Consider the following 15,129-nt stretch of genomic DNA (forward strand, 5'->3'; position numbering starts at 1 on the left):
TTTTTTCCCTCTCTCATTCTCTCTTTAAATTTATACAACACTCTTAATTTAGAGATATTACAAAAATTAATTGAAATAATGCATGAAATTGAATCAATGCTTGAGTTAAATAGAAAAAACATGAAATTGAATCAATGCTTGAGTTAAAAGGCCAGCGGACTGCAGTTGAGAAATCCTCTTCATTTGCATCTACATGAGGTCAGCCTGTTAAATTCATTTCCGGCCCATAACCGTCTTCTTACTCATCGGCTGGGCTTTCCCAATCGGATTCTCGCCGAGTCAACATCTCTCGCAACTTCACATCAGCATAAACCGTCGCAAACCGAAACCCTGGATCATATCCGACCTTGATCCGATCCCACCATGTCCTGTTTAGCTTTCTCTCTCCAACCCGCCAATGGATCTGACATTCTCCTCCAAACCTGAAATGGTTTCTGCCCGCCCGGGCCCTCGTCGCCGTCTCCTCCTTCCGCCAGACCCGCCTAGCTTTCGTCACCGGCAAGCAACAACCACCCCACACCACCAAAGACAATTCCCACATCCACCCCGACTCTTCCTTCGATGCCACCGCCGACTTCATCACCTCCCTTAGCGACGACCCGCTTGTCGCCTCAAGCGGCCATCTCATCGTGGGGGTTGAATCTCGGTATATACTGGGTCGTCTACCGTCTAGTCAACTCCATCTACGTCCTCGACGTCACCATCGTCGATCATGACAACTTGATCAACGTCTTCGAGTGCATCCACATCGTCAACTAGGCTGTCATCGTCATCGTCACTGTTTGCTGCAACGTCGATGTTACTCCAGAGAAGCTGAGTCGAAAGTACGCCGAGATCTACATTGCTCTCAATATTGTTCTAAGAGGTATCAGCAATATTTTATTGGCGGTGATGCTTTCGTCGATGCACGGCGATGGCATTGCGAAGATGGTGCACTCGGCGTTGGACACCGATAACAAGATCTGTGGGGCGGAGAATTTGAGGGCGGTGTAGGCGTTTTCCGTCGAACACGAGGCGGGCATTGTGGTGTTCAACAATTTAGGGTTTGAATTTTCGTTAGAGACGATCACTGCTGGATATGAGGTGGCGGCAAGCTTGGCACTGGTGGTACAGATCGACGAGGAGGATCCGAAGTTAGAGAATGAGGAAGAGAGCCAAACTGAGAATGATCCATTTGCGGCGAGCAAGAAGATCAATCAGCCTGAAAAGCTGGTAAGTGGGTTCAAGAAGAACAAGAATCCTTCTGCCATAGACTTAACAATGGCGTTGGCGACACTTGAAGTGATGACGTTGGCGACTCCGGCGGAGGCGACCCAGAGTACCCATATTGCGGTGGAAGGGTTTGAAGGGTAGTATGGTGGGATTGAGTTTGGGAATGACCAAGCTTCATTGGGTGAGACTTTTGATGGGTTTAGTGATGCCTGGGGCGGTGGATTGGATGCTTCTGAGTTTGTTGGATCAAAGAAGGTTGCGAAGAAAGAAGGGCTTAGCGGGCTTGAATTGTTGCAGATCGGGCCTGATGCTCCGAAAACTGCAGATGCCGCTGCCGGTGGTGCAGCAGCGGGTACTCCTCTTGACACCCTTGTGAAAAGTGAAATGAAGGGTCTTGAGATGCACATTGTTGAAGAGATCAGTGCTGAGTTTAGAGAGACATTGCTTGCTATAGTAGGATTAGTGGGTGTTGTTTATTTGAAGACGTTGCCAACCATAACTAGTGGTGATAAAGAAACTGAGTTTTCTTTCCAGGCTGAGGGAACCAGCTCGGTTAAGAGATTTATTATGCAGAATTCTCGAGTTAGTAGTCTAGGGAACAGGTTGTTTCATATGAGCACCACAGCCTCCGATGAGCCTTTACCCTTTTTGAAGTATGGTCTGGTGCCTAAGTTGATGCCATTGCCCTTGAGGGTTCGTCTTATGCAACGGCATACATGGAGCTTACTATCTGTGATGATACAATACGTGTGAAACCCTGAGTTGCCAGCACCTTTAACTGATGTGACATTTGGTTTGAAACTCCCACTTGATCTTACATTGTTGAAGGTATCCCCAAAAGTTGTATTAAGTAGGTTTGACAAAGAACTGAAATGGCATATCCCCGAGATTCCGTTGAATGGATCTCCTGGTCGGTTGAGGGCAAGGATGCCTGTGGATTCTAATGAAGGAGATGGCAGTGAAGAGATTGAAGTTGTTGCTTATGTGAAGTTTTCTTGGCAAGGAACTAAATCATTGTCTGGTGTTTGTTTGCGGCCAGCTTTCGAGGGTAATATAGACTTTTACGAGGTTAATCGCAGGTACGAGAGCGGGGTATACATGTGCAGTTGACCCACGATGAAATCACTGTTGCCTTGTTGGGGGTTGTGTCTCCTTTTTTGTTGTTTATTTTGAGAGATTTCTGTTGATTGTATGTTGTTGTACCATTCTTTGATAATGAGCTTGTACCGTAGTTTATTGGCCATTTGAAAGCTCTCTGTCTTTGTGTATTGGCTATTCATTTGTGTGAAGGGATATACAAGTTTCTCTTCCATGCTTTCTTTCCTCGTTTTGGTTTATTAATTTTACTACCTTGTGAAATTGTAGGTTGAAATACAATGATAGAAACAAGCTTTCTTGGCCAATAATTAATCAAAAAAATCACATTGGAATGAACCTTATACTTTAACTGAGATATTCTGATCAAGGAAGCATTAAGACTCGACTGATAGAATCCTAGACTTTACCAGTGATGTTCACAAACTCGGTGCTGTAAATGGCGAGTAAGTTGAGAACCATCAAAAGTTGTGTGTAGAGCTTCTGTTCACTTGTTATTTGATACATGACTTTTTCAACTTTAAACCGTGCAATGTTATTTATTTGTTTCTTCTTTTTGGCAAGACATCTATGCCTGAGGCTTTCATGGAACAAGTTTCATTTACCAAGTTTCATTTATCACATCGAACATTTGATTACTTCATATGTATCTTTGTAATTGAACTACTATGTAGCTCTAGCATGGAAGTGCTACTTTTCAGAAATGAAAGTAAGCACTGTTTTGTTTTCCAACTATGAATTAGATGTTCGATAAGCGCTAATCAAGCTAATATATATATATCCAAATTCTCAAGCGTCATATTTGTTGAAATAATCTCTGCACTCAGTGTCGTCTCCTGTAGTCTTCGAAGGTCATTCTCTGTGGTGTCAAATTCGATTGCAATTGTATTTTGCGAACCCAAGATCCACGACTATTGGTAAATCGATTTGATCGCTCGGTTTTGTAATTGTAGAATTTCAGGGCAACATGTAGCAAGTTGAAGTCGGGTAAAAAGTTACTTTGATTCTTCTAATCCTATAGTTTTAGTTACTCTGATTCTTTGCTCTTTCAGTTCTATTTTCTGGTTATATTGTATGTTGTATTCAATACTTGCAAGTATGATGATAATAATATCATTTGAGCTCTTTAGGTATGTCAGTTTCTACGATTGATTGATAGAATGTGTCAAAATTTGAGAATCTTGGCCATATTGCAGTTGGAACATAAAGTATTGAGTCTATTGACAGATGATGGAGTTACTTTTTAGGAAGTATTATTAGCATTGAAAAAATTTATTTTGCACTTCTTTATTTTTATTTATACACTCAAAAAGGAGTTTTAAAGTGCCAATAGCAACTTCCTATTATTATTCGATCTCCTAGTTTCGTTGTAATTGCCCCTTATCTATTACATTTTTGCTCCATTCTCCCATGTTTAAACATCGAATAGTACCATATCATACGACACGGGTTGGTGAGTTTTGTACTAAATAAACACCGAATTACTAATTGTTTCTTGATTTTGTTGATGTGTGGTGATTAAACTCAAAACCGGGAGAGGTTTTATTTGGCTTTTTGGTTTTAATGGATTATGATAGAATTTTTACCACGTGAAAAAGTAGGGATAAAAACACTTGTAAGAGTACAAGGTAGTTGTAGTATAAACGGCTCAAGTAAGGTTGTTTTCCACAAGAATTGAAAGAATAATTTGTGTTTAAAACCAACTCTTAATTAAGTATTTAAAACAAAGTTTGGAAAATATTGATTTTGGAATTTAAAATAATAAAAACGAATTTAAATTAAAAACAATTAAAGAAAATCAATTTAAAGATACACTAGGGTTTCGCCGTCACCTTAACAATCTTACGTAGTTCTTTCAATTACTTATGAATTATCTATGCATATTTCGAAGGTTAGGTTTTCCTAATATATGCCCTACTTAGAACCTCCAACAAAGAACGTATATCTAACATGCAACCCATCCGGAAGTTCGGATCAAATATGAACATGAAAAGACTCATTAAGTTTTATGAAAACCTTTTAAAAAACCATGCAACCCCTTAAGACGTGGTGTTCATCCTAAGTGAAATTACAATTATTAACCACAATAAGCCAGCTCCAATTTCAAGGAACCTTCTAACCAAAATTGCATCAAATTACTTTTCTAAATATCTTAATGGTCGCGAATCACTAAGCCGCTTAGATAGTTTAAAAGGAAAACTAATGAAAAGGGTTGGAAAACTTTGAGTTTTAATGAAAATGACAAAATAAAGGGTAAAGTGAATAGTATCATGATTGACTTTTTAGTGTAAAAAAGTGGTTTTTTTTAAAGTGAATAGTACTGCGGGCTTTTCGTTAAAACTACCTAGTTTAAAACGGTGATTAATAATTCAAAACAAGCATGCATAATATCATAAGTAAATTGAAAAGAAACTACATATTCTTGCTAAGGCTCAAGGCTTCGCCCTAGAAAAAGAAATTAGTTACGAACAATCATAAAACAAAATATTATTAAGGGTAAATTACATTTTACCCCCTCAGGTTTGGGGTCGATTTCAATTCCTTACAACATCTTTAAAACATTTCACTTTCATACCTCAAGTACTATTTTATTTCAATTTCATACATCCGTTGGAAAATTTGTTAAGTAAAACGTTAAGTGATGATGTGGCAAATAAGGGGCCCTCATTTGTGCTGATGTGGCTGCCACATTTGTGCCATGTGGCTAAACACTTAATAAAAAAATTAAAAATTTAAATTAATTAATTTAAAAAAACAAACCCAAAACCCAGTTCATCTTCTCCACCCATTCTCCCTACCCGAGCACACCCCCAACCCAGAATCCCCCTCATGCTCACACTCCTCACCGCCGACGCCTTCCTCTTCACCACCCTCACCGAAGCGCACAACATCACACGCCGACCCTCCTCCACTCTCCTCACTCACTCTCTCGAACCCCAAACCCCCCAAAATCCCCAGATCCAAAATCCAAAATTCCCAGATCCAAAACCCAAAACTCCCATATCCAAAATCCCTAATTCTCGACCTTTAACCACTACCTCACCTTCACCCACCTTGCCGCGCGACATCATGACCGCACCATGATAGGAGCATATTTATGCGACTTAGTTTGCTTGTTTTTGTACATTTATGTTATTAGTTCTTAGTTATTTTAGTTCTTTAAGCTTCTTTTGTGTGTTTTCAGGTTCATAAGACATATTTGGCGAAAGGATGCATTTTGGAGCCTTTTGGAGCACTTTTGGGCACAAATTGGATAGCTTATGCTTGGAGCAAAAGGAATGGACGAAATTGAAGAGTTCATGTCGCAAGGATTCCTACTGCAACAAGGATTCCTACTACGATGAGGATTCCAATTACGAGAAGGTTTCCAAATTGAAGGAGGTTTCCCACTCACATGAGGATTCCTAATCACACAAGGATTCCTACTTGAAGTAGGAAAGTTAAGCCAAAGTTTCCTATTTTGGTTGACCTTTCCTAAATCAAGAACGCTCTAAGTTTTAGCACTTAAGATGGCTCCCGAGCACCCTTGGACAACAAAAAAAGGTTCTTTGCAAATTTTCCCTTCCTTGCCGTGCAAAGAAGGTGGTTTCCCTTTCTTTGTGCAAACTTCCCTATTTTTCATATATGTTAGGACCTTTCCCTTATTCTAACACCTCTTGTTTAATGCCTTACCTTTCCCTAAACCTTATGCCGCACCTCCCCTATTGTTTCCTGATTTCAAACTCTTATTTCCTAGTTTAATTCACTTTCCTAGTTCTAAAACTTTGCCTAAAGTCCTAATTTCTGATTTCTTGCAAGGAATTGACTTTTCCTTCCTTCTTTTGCACCAATTTCGTTTCTTACCTTAAATCCCCTTTCCTTGCTGTGCAAGGGGTTTAATTTCTGATTCCTTGCAAGGCAAGGACATTCCTTATTTGTTTAAATTCGTGCATCCCCTTTTTCTGATTTTATTTGGACTTTATTCACTTACCTTTTCTATTTAGACTAGGAAATTTGAATCAAAACTTAATTAGGTATGTTATTAACTTCCTAAAAGACATATAATCAGTTTTTGGCCGAACCCTAGAGTATCATTCACCACAGAAATTCGTCCATTCACTCACACACACATCCATTCATCCCAAAACATCATCAAACAGCCCAGAAACACAACCAGCCGCACCACCTTCTTCCACCCTCTTTGCCGAGTTCTCCACCACCTTCCAACCATCAAACACTCATCCACACCCAACCTACACCCCTTGCCGTGCCTCTAACCACCCCAAAATCCTTTCTACATCATCAAAACAGCCCAGAAACAACCACCATCCAATCTGCCGCAAGCAAGGGAAAGGAGACAGATTCGCTCAATTGTTTGGCTCTTCATTCTGAGTTGTTGAACAATTTTAGGTGTATTCTATCTTATATTTCAATGTCTAATTCATGTAATCTTTGTTTTACTTTGAGCATGATTGGCTAAATTCGTTTTGGCTAAGGGTGTATTCGAAACCATGATTATATATGTGAAATAAGTTGATTACTTCCAGTTATCGTTGCATAAGTCGTGAATACAATTTGCTTAACCGTTTAATTTAGAACTTATTCTTGTATGTTGATTGAGAGTGCACGCTTAATTTGCATGCTTGAATTTGGTGCTAGGATATAAGTTTGTTTCACCTAATCGTTATGAATTTATATTCACAAGTAGTGAAGGTCGCTAGTCACGATCGTGTTAAGTAGATTCCTAGCAGGAGTATCATGCTTTTCAAAGTTACAAATGCCTTGTCGATGCTTATGATTTCCAAAGAACGTAATGATTCTAACTTGTATCTTTATCATGCTGTTCATATAGAGAACTTGTTAGGAATAATTTGGTTGCGATGCATATTCATCCAATTCAATGATTCTAGGGAAATCTGAAGGTTAATTTAAGCGGACCTAATTAACTTGGAGTGTCGAGGTTCATAACTTATTGAATTGATAACTGGAAATTGATTTATGTTGCATATATTTCATGTGTGGAGAAGAACCCCTTAGCCACTCCATCATCCATTGGTTCATCACAATTTATCTTACAATCTGTTTTCTTTACAATCTGTCCATTTAATTTAATTTCGTCCAAACACAATCCCCCCATATTTTGTTAAGCCTTAGTCATTATAATCTGTCTTAGTTTGTGTTTTTAAGTATTTGGAGTCACAAACACCTTCAAATTCGTCCAAATCTGCCTAGTTTACATTATTGTTTTGTTTGTTTGATTTTCGTCCAAAACCAAATCCCCAATTGTCTTAGAGTGTCTAATTGGTTCAATTATGTTTTAGATTGTGTTTTTAAGAGTTTTGAGTCAAGTTAGAACCAATTTTCGTCCAAGTTTGTGTTTAGGCTCAAAACTGCCCAGTTTGTGTTTTTAGGCAGTTTTGAGTGTTTTTAGCTTATTTTGAGTCTTGTGAACTTGTTTTGAGTTTTTTTTAAGTGAGTTAAGTGTTTTAAAGGTTAGTTTTATTTATTTGAGTCAGTTTAAAGTGTAGTTAATCCTCGGTTAGAACGATCCCTACTTACATCATTACTACAATTGTCACAAATAGGGTTTAATTTGTGTGTCACATTCGTAACGCATCACACCACTATCACCGTCTGCGCCGTCAACAACTGGGGAATGTCGGCCCTTCTCTCCAAGCACCGGTTGATTTGATTTTTTTTTTTTTTTTTTTTTTTTTTTGCAGGTTTCATACAAATAATCTGGGTTTTTTTTGGTGGGGTGGGGTGGGGGGGGGGTGGTTGCGGAGAGGTCGGGGAGGTAAGTGTGGAGTGGGATGGGGATTTGGGTTGCAAGGAAATGATGGGTTTTTTGGATGGGAGGGGAGGTGAAGAGAGCGGAGGAGAAAGAGAAAGGGTCGGGGAAGATGGTTTCAAGTTTTTTTATTTATTATTCTTTTAATAGGGTAAATTATTATAATATTTTAAATGCATAAAAAAAAATGCCACGTGGCATAAATTTAGCAGCCACGTCAGCACAAATGTGGCAACCACGTCAGCTTTTAACGGACTAGTGGATGGAAAATGTAACAGATGTATTATATTGAAATAAAATAGTACTTGAGGTATGAAATTGAAATGTTTTAAATATGTTGTAAGGAATTGAAATCGAACCCAAACCTAAGCGGGTAAAATGTAATTTACCCTATTATTAAGAACATGGAAAGAAAAACACCTCGAAGATAAACTTCAAAAGCTCTCTAAAAATCGAACCCAAACCTGAAGGGGTAAAATGTAATTTACCCTATTATTAAGAACATGGAAAGAAAAGCACCTTGAAGATAAACTTCAAAAGCTCTCTAAAGTAGTGCGCGTGTTCTCCTTGTCTTCTTCTCAAACCCTAATTGTAGTATCCCACATCGACCACACGAGGGTCGATCTTGAGCCTTATATGTCCAGGCCCAGAATGCCAAAGCGGACAATATCACTGCGAGGGAAGGCGGGATGTGACAATTTGGTATCAGAGCCGGACTCGTGTTGGTTCGTGTGTGCCGACGAGGACGTCGGGCTCCCTAAGGGGGGTGGATTGTAGTATCCCACATCGACCACACGAGGGTCGATCTTGAGCCTTATATGTCCAGGCCCAGAATGCCAAAGCGGACAATATCACTGCGAGGGAAGGCGGGATGTGACACTAATGGCTAAATATCTTTATTTATACTACTACAAAATAAAATCCTAAAAGGTCTTAGAATAAAATTAGAAAACATAATAAAATAATACAACAGAAAATAAAAGGTTTCCTATTTGAATTAAAATTCAGACTCCTCAGAAAATCAGACTTTTGACTGACCAAGTCAACTTCGATTTGGTCCAAAAGTCTCTTTTAAAAGCTGAAGACATCCCCTACAAATCATTAGAAGGAATATTCCTCAAAATATGCCATCTTGAGCTCCAAAATACCCAAAATATCCAAAAACATCAAACTGGGAAAGCTGCACGCTGGGTATTTATTTCATTGCCACGGCCAAACGGCTTGGTGGAAAAATCTAAAACTCTGATAAAATCATCTTGAAAGACTCACAAACATCCTCCAATTGGAATCACTCCAAAATTTATTCATTTGGTTACTTTATGCGTAGGAGGATGTCGAATGTCCTACGTTAGAAATATAACTCAAAGTATCAAAATTTGAACAAAATAATCAATAAATTATTACTAAGATTAGGGTAAAATATATAGTAAAATATTGACTTATCAGATTAGATATTCAAAATTGGCTTTTTTTGTCTGGTTTTTTGGATGCAGCGATTCCCCTATAAGGTGTGGAATTTCTGCTTGCTGAGTGAGCAAGCACCAATCAATAATTGGAGGTTTGCTTTCGCAAATTTGAAGGTTTTGATTGGTTATTGAATGAAAAAAAATGAAGACGTTGATGGTGGCAACGAATTCATGATTTTTGGTTTGCTTTTTGTTTTTTTTGGAGTGGGGAAGGAATACTAATGAAAAGTCCTTAAAAACTTCCATTTAACATTTAGGACAAAAGTTTTTAAAAGTACCTACACTATCCTTCTAAGTATTCAGATAGTTTGGTCCCTTATAGAATCAGAAACAAAAGATATCAGAAATAAATAAATGCTATAAAGAAGTGGTTGCAGCAAGTAGACAAGCATACGGAAAAATTCACGTAGTCTTCATTAAAGCAAATCCAAAAAAAAGAGAAGAAGACAAAATCATGGCAGCCACAAAAGAAAGAAAATGACAAGTTTCAAAACCAGAGACATTGACACACCAACACTTTTAGAAATAGTGAGACAGATTCAGAAACAGTATCCAAAAGTGACAAATTAAAAAATAGTGTAAAAAAGTTGAAGATATTTTACATCATCCATCCGTAAAGTTTTTCTTTTGTAAACTATAGCACTCTCATACATATATAAAAAAGAGTTTCATTCATTGTAAAGACACATACACACCACAACACGTACACACAACTACCACACCTACAGTCGAAGCCTTTAGCTCTCTTAGCCTTCTTGCTTCCTTTGCCTACTTCCTTGTAAACACTTCCTGTTCCCTTTGCCTACTTCCTTGTAAACATTTTATATATCAATAAAAGTTCAAATAAGTTTTCTTTCTTTCTTTCTTTAGTGTGCTATTTCAATTAGACTTCTAGTCCAAAATGAGAAAACACTATTATAGTTATATTATTGACGATTATACTTTGCTCAAGCACTTTGTTATAGTTGAATGCATGCCATACAAATAACTAGATATTAACCAGGATACCTCTGAGTTCTTCGTACCTCTGAGTTCAGCCTTTAAGATCATATACCTGCATTGTGAGTGGTCGTCAAGTTGAAACATGTCGAGTTCCATGTGCAATATTTTATGTCTAATTGTTATAATGGTCATTTGACTATTTAACCGAGCATCACCTTGGAATTTGGTATCAAAGCCAAGTTTAGCATTTTAATAGTAAATATAATAGTAAAGTACTTTGAGGACGAAAATCATCAACACAACAGATAACACACACTTGTTTAATTTTCTAAGAACACTATATATTATTGTCTTTGTAGACCTTGTCAACCACCAGACATTTATTGTCCTAGACACCTTACTATAACTAGCATTAAGAGAAGATTAGCATATATTAGTAAGAGAATTAGCAAGACTTTGAAAAAGCAGAAGTTGTATCTTGATTAGCTTGAGCACCCTTCATTTATTAGCAAATATAAAAATATAGAAGAACATCATAACGTATTATAAGCAAAAAAGAGCAACAAATCATACTTTAGGGAATTTGAGAGAAGAAAGAGAGTTTCTAAGAAACCAATTAGCCATAACTTTACAAAAATGTAGATTGTAGTTTATGATAGATTACCTTAATTTATAAATTAGTAAATCACAAAAGCGAAAAATCACTCTAGACCAAAGTAGTTTAGTTTGTTATTTCCATTGAGAAAGTATGATCACATTTTACATAGTGAAGAAAATCCACAAGCAAATAGTATTGTAGATTTCAGAACATATAAAATTCGAAAATATTAAGCATAATTATTTATTAAACCAGTTATATATTTTCAGAAAAAATTTCATAAAAATAATTATGCAAAATTTAGTTATATTAGATCCCAATTAAAAGTTAATAATAAAAATATTCAAAGGTTTCCTAGCAAAAGAGAAATATAAAAAAACTTATTGATATTATAGATAGTAAGCTTAAGCAAGTAGAACTTAGATCATTAGAAATAGTTGAATAATTAAAATTAGAAGTTCAAAAATTTCAATTAGTACAAAAAGACTCGAGTGAACAAGTAAATAAGTTACATAGCAAAATAGCTAGATTATTATTTTAATGACCGATTCTAGAATTAATAGAAAACATATACAAGTTTTGAAAGAAATCTATAACAACTCGTCCCCAATTATTATGATTTCATAAATGATTATTGTAACAACCCGTCCCCAATTATTACGATTTTATAAAGTGAATTTATGAAAATGCCCTTCAAGGCAAATACATTGACTTTTGTGGACTACCTTGTCAAGTTACGTAAGATTCATTTTCTTGGTGTATCCTCGTAGTACTCGTCGCTACGGATGCGTGGGCGCAAACAGATTGTGATTTGGAGTTATAACGAATGAGATATTAACGTTTAAAGTCGGGGGCATTTTAGTAAATTGGTTATTTTCTAGAAAGCTCCAGATTTTTGGAGCTTAATCTGGACAGCCACGTGTGTGGCCCAGATTTAAAGAAAGGAAAGTTGGGTGGTGGAGATGAAATATAAAGGAGAGAAAGGAAGGAGGAACCGGACCAATGAGAAAGAAGAGAAAGAGAGAGTGACCAATGGGAAGAGAGAGCAAAGAGGGGAAAGGAGAGGAACTGGTTGGGTTCCCCTTCGACCTGCGACCCAGGTTGTAACCGGTGGGTTCTCCGGTGAATTTCACCATTTTTCCAATGAAATGGGCCAATTCATCATTTCCAATCATCAATTCTACTCCTTCTCTACCATTTCCACTTCAAATTTGAGAGGATTGGGTTTGGAATTGAGGGGTTTTGCACTAGTGGGTGCAACGGCTACGGAGTTGCAATCCACCAAATCCGAAGGAACCTCAGTCAACCACCACCATCAATTGACTTCCCTGGAGGCTTGGAACAAATCCCATGCATTGGTTGGGGCGTCGGAGTTGTTTTGGGAGTCGAATCAAGAACACCAAATTTAAGGGTTTCCGACGGGTTTTCATGAAATTAAGGCTTTTCCCGACCAAATTGGCCTTAGTCACAGGTATGAAAGTTGCTCTTCTCATTGAGATCTTCATTCTTGTAAAGTTTAAGAATTTTTAGAAATAGTAGAATTTTCCAGCTAGTCGGGGCGGCCGACCGCCACCTATGGCGGTGCGTGGGCCGAGACGTCCCCTGACCTTCCTAGGCTAAATTTGAATACCCTGATTCCATTGGTGAAGTCCGATTGACGAATTTCCATCATTTGAATGTAGTTTCATTAAGGTCTGCTGCTTGATTATTATAGTAATCGACAATTCGACCGTTGGATCGTCACCAAAATTTGGTACGTTATAATACATAATATTTAAGGATATTAGAAACTTATGGATTGGGAATTTGACATATGGATCTTCCCGAATAGGATATGTAAGTTATATGTTCTATTGATGAGAATTCTAAGACATGATTTGATAATTGTTCTAGACACCGATCGTTCGTGACGCCTTGATGTTTGTGTTAGGGAGTTATAGTGCGGACTCCAGGTGAGTGGGCTTTTGGTTTTCTATATATACATATATATATATGTTTTCCATTTTTCCCAGAAATTGTTTTAAATGGATTTACGTTTTAAGTGCCATGTCATGCTTGCATTTCATTTTATTATATGGATTGGTATGTATATGCATACTATTGTATGACACTGCAGAGGCCAGGTAAGTTTCAAGTGAGTATTGTATGATGTTAGTGGTTGCATTGGTTATGGTTATACATAGAGGCATGTAGAGCTCATTATCTTGCACCCCGATGTTATACATAGAGGCATGTAGAGCTCCAACCCTGTCACACAGACCACAATAGGTGGTTCCGACTCGTGTGTAGGCATAGCAGTACAGGTCAGTTAGGTGACTCCGGCTGGCATATCATTTTACATCGGTTTATTTCACCTAGCTTACTTATTTTATTGCTGAGACACTTGACATGGCATATACTCGGTTTTCTCTACTCTCGAACATGATTTCTACATACGTATGTATTATTATTTTATGGGAAATTATACAAGTTTTACAGCGAGGGGTTATAACGTTTTCAAAAGGTTTTTATTAAAACTTTATTTTCAGTTCCACTCACCCTTGTTTTTCGCCCCTCCAGGTTTTACCTGTGAAAGTTCTTATCGACGAGGATTCTTGGTGAATCTCAGTATAGGTGGCTACCTCTGAGGGTATGATGCTTACCCAAACTACTGTACTTTACTTATGCTCTGACGTCGAGTGTGAAATGGGTTCATTCCCGCTCATAGCGCACTCTTGTCTGTAGGCACTTTAGGTTTAAATTTATTCACATTTTCCACATCACTATACTTTATAGCTTAGTCACCTTCTAGGTGTCAGCCAGCATAGCTCGATTTAAAGTCCTAGTGGACATTCCGGGTCGGGGTGTGTCAAATCAGTAAGCTAGATAAAAAACCAATAAATTTAACAGATTTTTCAGCATAAGTAGCTAGCAGTAATATCCCTATTAGACAAAATACTTTAATTCTCCAATTTCTAGCATATCTTAGCCAAACCCTTTGCATGAGCTCGCCATGCACTTGTATGATCTAGAGATGCCTACTTGTCTTATAGTTTAGCTGCTTTATCCATATTTGGTTTTATTGTTTGTTGCTTTGTTTGGTTCTCTTTGTTTGGTTCTATTTTTGGTTGCTTTGTTTGATTCAATAATACCGCCTATCATAGTGAGTTTTATGGACCCATTGTACCATAAACTTCTCAAGCTCAAGCATTTACTTTTTTTGTTAAGTTTTAAATTTAGTTGAAAAATTATATCAAGTTGAAAAACAAATAGCAGAAATAAATCAAGTTTTACATAACATCTTCATCACTTCCACCACCTTTGTTAAAAAAAATTAGAAAATCTAACTTTAAGTACTAATAACCATATTAGAAGACCTAAAATCAATCCTTTTGATAATAGAAAATGGAACTCTTTAGAAGAAAATTAAGAGAGCATAAAATATTTGTCCAAATGAAGAAGAAGCACAAGGATTTATTGAAAGAGGTTTTGAGAAAACACACAAATATAAATATAATTTGTACCAATTAGGTTTATATAAAAATATAAGTAGAATTGTAAGTAGCATCAGTTAACATGAAGTTAGCTGTATTGATAAAAAAGTTACACTTAATTTAGTTCGTAAATAAGCAATCCCATTTGAGAAAATCATACTTTAGTCAAATTCACATAGGGATAATATTAATTGGAATAGTAGGATTAACTATAGCACAAGTAGGCACAAAAGTATTTGTGCATATATATGATGATAGATGGGATAATCAGCAGCAAGAAACAATAGCAACAGCTGAAGTGGACTAAGTTCAAATTTAGCAGTTATAGGTTGTATTCCAAATTATGTAATGACAATTAATAAATTTAGTAAATATATTAAGATTAAATTGCAGCAATGGTCCCTTAACTTTAATTCTATTGGAGAAATGGTCCCTCAACGAAAATTCCATTAACATTGGTTCCTCAACTCATCAAAACATGCAGCTATGATCCCTTAACTAAAAATCCATTATTATTGGTCCCTCAGCTTTAATCCAACTGGAGAAATGATCCCTCAACTTTAACCCAATTGT

General features: G+C 37.1%; 1 pseudogene; it reads left to right on the forward strand.

The window, feature by feature from the left end:
• On the forward strand, positions 1-2,531 carry LOC103941093 (annotated as a pseudogene).
• Positions 2,532-15,129: the final 12,598 nt, after the last annotated feature.

Source organism: the organism of the source record quoted next, unplaced genomic scaffold, assembly GCF_019419815.1.
Source record: "Pyrus x bretschneideri cultivar Hongxiangsu unplaced genomic scaffold, Pyrus_bretschneideri_v1 Contig127, whole genome shotgun sequence".
Lineage (NCBI taxonomy): Eukaryota > Viridiplantae > Streptophyta > Magnoliopsida > Rosales > Rosaceae > Pyrus > Pyrus x bretschneideri.